This window comes from Pinus tabuliformis, chromosome 2_2 (assembly GCF_031772625.1).
Source record: "Pinus tabuliformis cultivar Carrire ecotype Pingquan chromosome 2_2, CPIR1, whole genome shotgun sequence".
NCBI lineage: Eukaryota > Viridiplantae > Streptophyta > Pinopsida > Pinales > Pinaceae > Pinus > Pinus tabuliformis.
In genome coordinates this window covers 915,023,995-915,032,522 of record NC_142300.1, presented here as the reverse complement: position 1 = coordinate 915,032,522, position 8,528 = coordinate 915,023,995, and positions in this window count along the sequence as shown.

Sequence of the window (8,528 nt, the reverse complement as noted above, 5' to 3'; positions counted from 1 at the left end):
ATTGGTACCTCATGGACCATACTAATTTTCCACATTTGGTGACAAAAAAATATATGAGAAATATTTATTATGAAGAAATGTGTGTTACAGTGTTGGAGTTGATGGCATGGGTCCACAGAGTTGAGTAGACGGGATTGTTGAACATGCTACTGGTGCCGCATTATCACCACTCTAATATCAATACCGTGTGTGTGCGCTAGCTCCTCACGCTGGTGCATGATGAGTGCTTATGGCTAGGAGAGCCTATCCCCATCACTGACACGTTGATTCACAGAATCACGCGACTTCCTTATAAAGGTGCGAACCTTGCCAAGGAGTTTGGAAGGAAGATTGGGGAGAAAGAGCTTGTAGACAAGATGAAGAAGGAATACGGCCACCTCAATAAGTCACGAGGGTATTCCATTCTCTCTATTATAGACCAAGAAGTTCAATTTTTTTTCCAGATTTTAGCAGGAAAGGTTATGAGAAAATGTCACGCGGAAAAAGTTTTGGTGGCAATGGTTTCACTTGCTGCACAATGCGCGAAAGGCATACAATTTAATTGGGCTAGGTACCTTTATCAAGAGTTCCTAAAGAATTGTTACGAGGCCCAGGAGGAAACCAAGTCGTTCCACTACGCTTGGTTGCTGCCATCAATTGTGCTCATTGCATGGAGATTTCCGGAGGACAACCAATTTCCTCCTCTCAAGGAAGGATTGTCATAGGTCGTGCAATTCGCCTCTTTATGGTCTACGAAGTATGTCGCACATATTACACAACCAATATATTCTAGACTTTTATGGAAATGGATCTCCATATGGTAATCAATCATCTTCCGATGTTTTCCCCAACCTTGTTCATGTAGCTACAGCCTATGCGGAATTCAAGGCTGACTTCTATAGAGTCTATATCCAAGTGTGGAAGGATCCATAGCAGAAATGGCACCAGTTTCCCTATTTGGTGTTAGAAATGGATGTGCAAGAGATTGTAGGTTTATGGCCTACAGAGTGGTGTGCCCCGTCAGAGTTAGATGTTGGAACAAGCACGGGTGTGGAGAGTTCTGCTACATAGAAAAGAAAGGAGGCCGCTGAGAAAGGTGCGTGTACCCTAGCAGACTAGAAAAAGAAGGAAGCTACAGAAAAGGCTTGCATAGAGAAAAAACACACTGCTAAGGAGCAGGCGACAAATTGCAGTGCGAGTCGCAAAAATTTGATATGTCACCTTCGCCGGAGACATAGGAAGAAGATATTTCAAACCAAGGCAGAGGAGGTGATGAGGGGCAAAACACCCCCTTTATTTTGAAAAGACATTGCATGGAGCAGCAAGGTGGAACACGAAAAAAGAAAAATTCTGATAAAACATAGGTTGATCCCATGGTATTAACAGAAAGCGATCTTGGTGAGATCGACGATAAAATTATGGATACCACGGTAGAAGTGTTGCAGTAGTTTGAGCAGTAATACATGTAGATGTTAAGGAGCATCCAAAAGGATCTACGTGAGTTGTAGATCTAAATAAGTAGAATATAGGCGGGTGTTGGACAAGAAAGTGAAGAGAAAGTGAGCATGATACCTGGGATAATCCAAGCAGTAAAGCTAGTAAGGACCTTGGATCTCAGAACTATACAGTTGTCAAACGGATCCATTCACACAGATTCCGCTGAGGATCGCATTGTGATTGGTACAGTCAAGGATATAGGATTGAATCTAGCAGCTCTCTCCAATGAAACCCTCCATGCGTTGCGTAAGGGGGTGGCAGATGAATTGAGAACCAGGGAGCAGTGCACCCTCAACCTCATAAGTGAGTACAAAGTCAACAATGAACAAATTTTCATTGGAAAGACGTAGGCTGTGAAGGAAAATGAGGCACTTCAGGCACGTAGTTCAATTCTGGAGTCAGTAGTAGCAGAGGCCTGTAAGGATATGCCTGAACTTTACATCCTCGAGGATGCACAACTTGAAGCCAACATCAAAAAATTACCTGCTAGTGTGTGTGAGGCTAGAGCAGAGGTTGGACAAATAACTTTCGAGTTCAACATGAAGATTGCAGAGTTGTAGTTGAAGTTGCAGCCGATGAGTCTGCCTAAGGTCCGAGAGCAACTGGGAATCACAATTAAGGAGGGCGTCGCTACTTTAGATACCACAATCACTGACAGTGTGACATTGTTTGATCAAGCTATGGAGCTATTGACCAATCTGCAAGAGTATATGAACCTAAAAATATTGAACACAAAGGTAAGGGAGATGCAACACTAATATGATGAGGTCAGGGCAGCTACACACACCTTAGCACCAACGTAGCGCCTTGCCAAGTTACAGGAAGGAAAGTAGCTACTGGCATAGGGAGAGGAAGCGTAGAAGAAAGAGGCCTTGCTAAAGGCCAGGTTGCAACCTTGGTTGGATGAGGCTTATCAGGTTACGATCTCCATTCAAAATAAGCTTAAGGGAGTGCAGAAGATCCAACGGATGATGAGGCTGGTAGTAGAAGGACCAACCACTAAAAAATTGGTTGAGGAGGTTCAGCAGGCAACAACACAGAGTGTTAATAAAGTTGCAGTGATCTAGGTGGAGCTTAGGGATCTTCACAATAAGATTACGACGCTAGCAGAGTGACTCGAGGGTGAGTCACGATCTTTGTGTTGGGAGCCTGTTGGGATGGGGTCCCTTTGGTTAGTTTGGGGTTAAGATAACCCAAATTTTGGTACAATTTTGTAAATAATGTAAAGTCTCTGCAATTTGTGGATGTGGGGTGCGTAGATGAATAGGAGTCAAAGGGGCTTGCCCCTTGTTTTTGGCAAGTTTTGAGTTGGTTTTGAGATCCACCCATGGTCCGCGGACCATGGAATTGTATGAAAAAGACTATAAATAGGTGTGTCTTAGAGAGTGTAAGGTAGTAGAGTAGAAGAGGGTGAGATAGAAGAGTGAAAGGCTCAGGAAGGCTTAGAAGAAGAAAGGCTCTACAGCTGAGTGTGCAGAGGCCTAAGTAGAGTCTGCAATTGAGTGCGCAAACCCTTGCAGCTGTGTGTGCAAAGCAGTTTGAGTATGTAATCATTGAATTGAAGATTAATAAAGATAGTTTTTTGAAGAATTACTAAGTATTTTTGTTTATCTCTGTTAATGTTATATGCTACTGATAAATGACATGTCTTATGAATTATTGATAAATGCTATGTGATTATCTTAGATCTATCTTAATAATGTACGCAACAAATATTTAACAACTTCTGCAAAGACTCTGGTCATTTCTCTTATGTTTACTGACAACTTGAGTAGATTTTCATGAATGGAAATTTAAGATTGCTTCTTGATGTGCGTAAATAGGTAAATTTATTGTTAGAGGTCTGCAAGGACTGATCGTGTACCTTCATGAAGGTCTAAAGGTCACTTTAACAGAATTACAGTATTGATCCCTAGGAGTTTATTGATCTACGCGAATGTATATCCAAGATGCTAGAAGACATCACACTAGTCTCTGGATGAAAAAACTTGGTTCTTGCACTCCCCCCATACTGCTTTGGGTGAGACTGCAGCCTACACTATGTGGGTTGTTGCTAAAAGGGCTAGTAGTGTAGGGTTTTGTTGGTTGGCACAACTAACTCTGAACTTGGGTCAGGACCCCCTAAGCCAATAGGGACTCAAATCAAAATAACTCAATCAAGGCATACCGAGGCTAAGCCACCTCACCCTCATCAATAGAAACTAGGCTTTACCGTAATCCATCTCGGATCACTAGGCCAACACAATGAACACATCATAATTGAATTTACCATGATCTCCCCTCAATTAGTAGGCCAAACAAGCATGAATACCATCAGATTTCTCCACCTACACTGTGAGGATTTTTTTGTCTCCTAGTCACTCATGCTTTACTGCAATCCAAGCTCGAATCACTAGGCCCTAAACCGAGACCCCAGGCTCTCAAGCTTGATTGCAATCCAGACCAGATCACTAGGCCCTAAACCGAGACCCACTCTTCGGGCTTTACTTAATATCCCAAACCTAGGATTACTAGGCCCAATGGTGAGAAAACCACCTCTAAGCTTTACAGTATATCCTACCATTCACCGGCAAGGATTCCTAGGCCATCTGAGGCAACAAAAAATCTGGCTTTACCACAACCCACAGTCCATCTAAGGGGTTACTAGGTCATGTGTTCTATCATTTCAAAGATCCAACTCACTCAACTTTGAATCCATCTAGCAATCCAGATCAACCAAAACATGAGAACCCCATCACACCATGGCTATCTAGAAATGGAAAGGCTAGGCTGGAAAACACTATTACAACTGACAAAAACCATGCCTCAATAACAAAAGAACCACATGCAATACCATGCATTCCAAATCTAGCAAGGAAAATACACATGCAAGTCGAAACCTACAATGAAGCACATTGTAGCTGCTTGATTCCACATTTCCCTGCTTGATCCTTGCTTTTTCTCGCCTTATTTCCCTTTCTTTCTCCAATTCCAAAGTTCTCCAAGAGAACTCTAAGTGTCTAAGAGTATGAGAGAGAGAGAGAGAATAATGAAAGAGCTCCAAAATTGAATTGATCAAGCCTTGTCAACTGATTCTTAGAAGCTTTTTATCGGTCTCTATTTTCTTGATTTTCCATTATTTTCCTTCAATTTCCTCCTCACATGCAACCTTTGACCTTTCACCTTCCTTTTCTCATAATTTCCTTTCTTTTCATAAATAAATGTGCCAAAAATGTTATTTTCCTTTCCAAAGCTTAAGCCATTGCCTTTGCCAATTTCCTTAGCGATAAATAACCAAATAAACACCCATTAGGATGTCCCGCCCAACATTCAGCTTAGAATACATGTCTCATAAACCATGGTATTACATATTTTACATGGAATTTTCATCAGGGTTGTTACACAACCCTCCCCCTTGGGGGAACACTGTCCTTGGTGTTCAACGAAACCTATAACCAACAAAATTGTTAAAAAAAAATATACTATGCATGGAGCTTTATAACAAAACTCATTGCAGTATTTACAATGAATGACCCACTCAAAAGAAAAACATCAGAACATGACCAAATAACAACCATAACGCATACTGGAGCTTTATAACACAACTTATTACAATATTTACAATAACCACATATACACATATGCACATTTCCTAAGCCAAAATACAAAAGGATACGATGCCCGTATCAATCAACAAGGGAATACCGAGGATCACACCTCCACCCTCAATTTAATACCAAGATTCAACTCATTCCAAAGAAGTCCAAAATCCACTGCAAAGTAAAATCTGGATCTAGTGTCCCGCACTATAATCCTACGCCACTTGTCCTCTCAGTGAACAGTTATTGGCTCATTGTTCTAGGGCACACTCCTAATGTGCATCTGATTCCATCTAGTAATGGTAATGACCAAAACAAATCCATCTCTGGCCTTCCCTTCTCTGCTACACAGTCCCTTGGGTAATCCGGTCAATCCCTTCCATGTAGTCACTCACCTTCCAAGTTTTGTTAGCACCCCCATCCCAAGCAGTCCATCCCTTGGTAAGGCTTCCTCGCATCGGAAGGTCAAACAACTAGGGCATATACCCACCTCAAACCATCATACTGGTCGTATCATGCTCATGGAAATCAATGGACACTATTGGGTACCACTGTCCCACAATGGCCTACTCCTTAATGATTTACTAGCATACTGCTACATGTTCCAATTTCTTTTGCTCTTGTTGCTAATTCTTGTCATCGATTTCAACCACTCAACTAGGCATGTTTATGCATTTCTGTTCCAGGCACATAACTTCCATTCGATCTAAAATAAATCGAAATAAATTCACATCATACCTCATTGGTAGCTCATCAATAAGGTACATTTGCAATCATATACGCTTCCTATCACAACAAGTCAAACCAGCATATTTGACCAAATCAACATGTATAAAAATATCACATAAGGTTAGCTCAAAACATAACCATCAAAATCATAAATCACACGTAACCATCATAAACCAAAATCATAGATCGCATGTAATCATCATAGACCAGAATCATAAATCATATGCATAGTAAAATTGAAATACAATATCGATACTTATCCTTCATCGATCCTCACTTCTGCCTTTGTTCTTTCTGTATCCACACCGGATGGGTTGCCACATCCAATAAACACCCAGTGGCTTCTCCACCACCAGGTGCACATACGCTTAGTGTGAATCACACACATACAACCACACATGCCATACAACACCATGCAATGCATGCACCTATATCTGACGTACAACACATACACCTACACCCAGTGTACGCATGTATATGTGCACAATGTACATCACAAGACATACATGTATACACAACGTGTGGCATCAAAAAATGCATACACGTACACCTGATATACAACACAACTCATACACCTATACCCGATGTACAACACAACTCATACACCTACACATGGTGTACAACACAACTCATACACCTACACATGGTGTACAACACAACAGAAATACATATATAGATTGCAACACAATGAATGCATATGTCATGATATCATGACTACACAATGCACATACATAGTATTGCATGCCCACAACACAACATGTATGACACACACTCAATCCCACATGTACACCAATACCACATATACAAAGCACCACCTACACAAAATGTACACAACAACACCTGCACAATGTGTACACAACACCACATGCACACAACACCATATGTACAATATGTACACGGCATGACATGCTCACAACACCACTTGTACAATCATGCACACAACACCATATGTACATAACACCATATGTGCAACATGCATAAAACAACATATGTACATAGCATTGCATATCCAACATGTATGTAGCATCATCTGTACACAACACTACATATCCAACATGTGCACAACACCATATGCACACAACAATGCATATCCATCATGCAAACGATACAATATGTACACAATATCGCATATCTAACACATGCATAACACCATCTATACCCAACATTGAATATGCAACATTCATACAACACTATTTGTACTAACACCCTGTACACAACATTACATAATCAACATGTACACACACTAAATATACACCACACCGCATGCACACAACATCACAGGTGCAACAAGTACAACATATACGACATATGCACAACAGTCGTACCACACATCCAAAACCACACTGACTCTTTACCAAGCAACCTTGCTTCTAGTGTCTTATCCATGCTTGTCCCAGCATGCCGCAGACCACACTGCTTTCACTTTGTTGATGTATCCCTCAATATAACCTGTCCATAACATAAGCATAGGCATAATACAAGCATACAATATAAATTCATATTCACATGATACTGACCTCATATGTTTGTCATGACTACTCTTCCCACTTGATTCCTCATAGAACAAGAACCTCTTCATGTCATTTGCCTGCATAAGAAATCATTCCTCCACAAGAATGATTCCTGATGACCTTGTCAGAAAGTGACATAGATACATGTACACATACACGCATCATAAAATAATAATGATCTCATTAGAAAATGTCATACATACATTCATATGTACATATAGATATTAACATAAAATAATCATGATTCATGATCATCTTGTTAGGCAACGGCATACATACATACATGCATACATATATAAACATCAACATAATCATGATCATGACATAATTACCAAATAACATAAGGTATAGGTTAACAGAACTTCCTTTATCCATGTAAAACATATACAACATTGAGAACAATCGTTCCCAACATAGCCAAGGCATCTGACACCTAAGATTCATTTAATTTACCTTTTCTAGTTAGCTTTCACATGATGGTTCTATCATCTTCCATTTACCACAATGTGCCCAACCAGTTCAACCGATACCATATTCTTATCTCCCATTGCACTTACTCATACACCAAGCTTCATCCATGTCTTACATTACATGTTTTGTACCACACATCTCTCCTCGAGCTCCATCAACTTTCCTCTTTCCCAACCAATTCCCCGGACTCAAAAAATAAAATGCAAACACTAGAAACAAGCAAGAACAAAACCATGAAAACCAAAAGCAATATGACACCGCAAAAAAGTAGCATAGCTATGCATGATACACAATAAAAATCACAAATCAAGCGTAACAATCGCAAAAGACCAAAATCACAAGACTAACAATAGACACCATGACTCAATCCCCATGGTTCCTAAGGAAACTCAACCAAAGCCTTCTTCAAGGTTTCATGGAAATCTCTCTTTCCATCCAACTACCTGCATCATGCTATCATTAACACATAACTATTAGTGCATAAATAAACATAACAATACACCAGTTACCTCATCTTGTTGTGCCAAGAATGTTGCTTGCAACTGAACACATCCATACCATCTCTCAAGGGATTCCAGTCATTTGACAGATCCACTTGTAACTAAAGACTAGCTAATATACCTGTCAAGTACATTTTCATGAATATATCATGTATCCACATAATGTCAAGCAAAATCAAGGTTAAGAAGATTTCCTATATGAAAAGTACTCATTCGTTTGGAATTATTGTTTTTAAACATAGCCAAATGAATTCTTGCCCAAT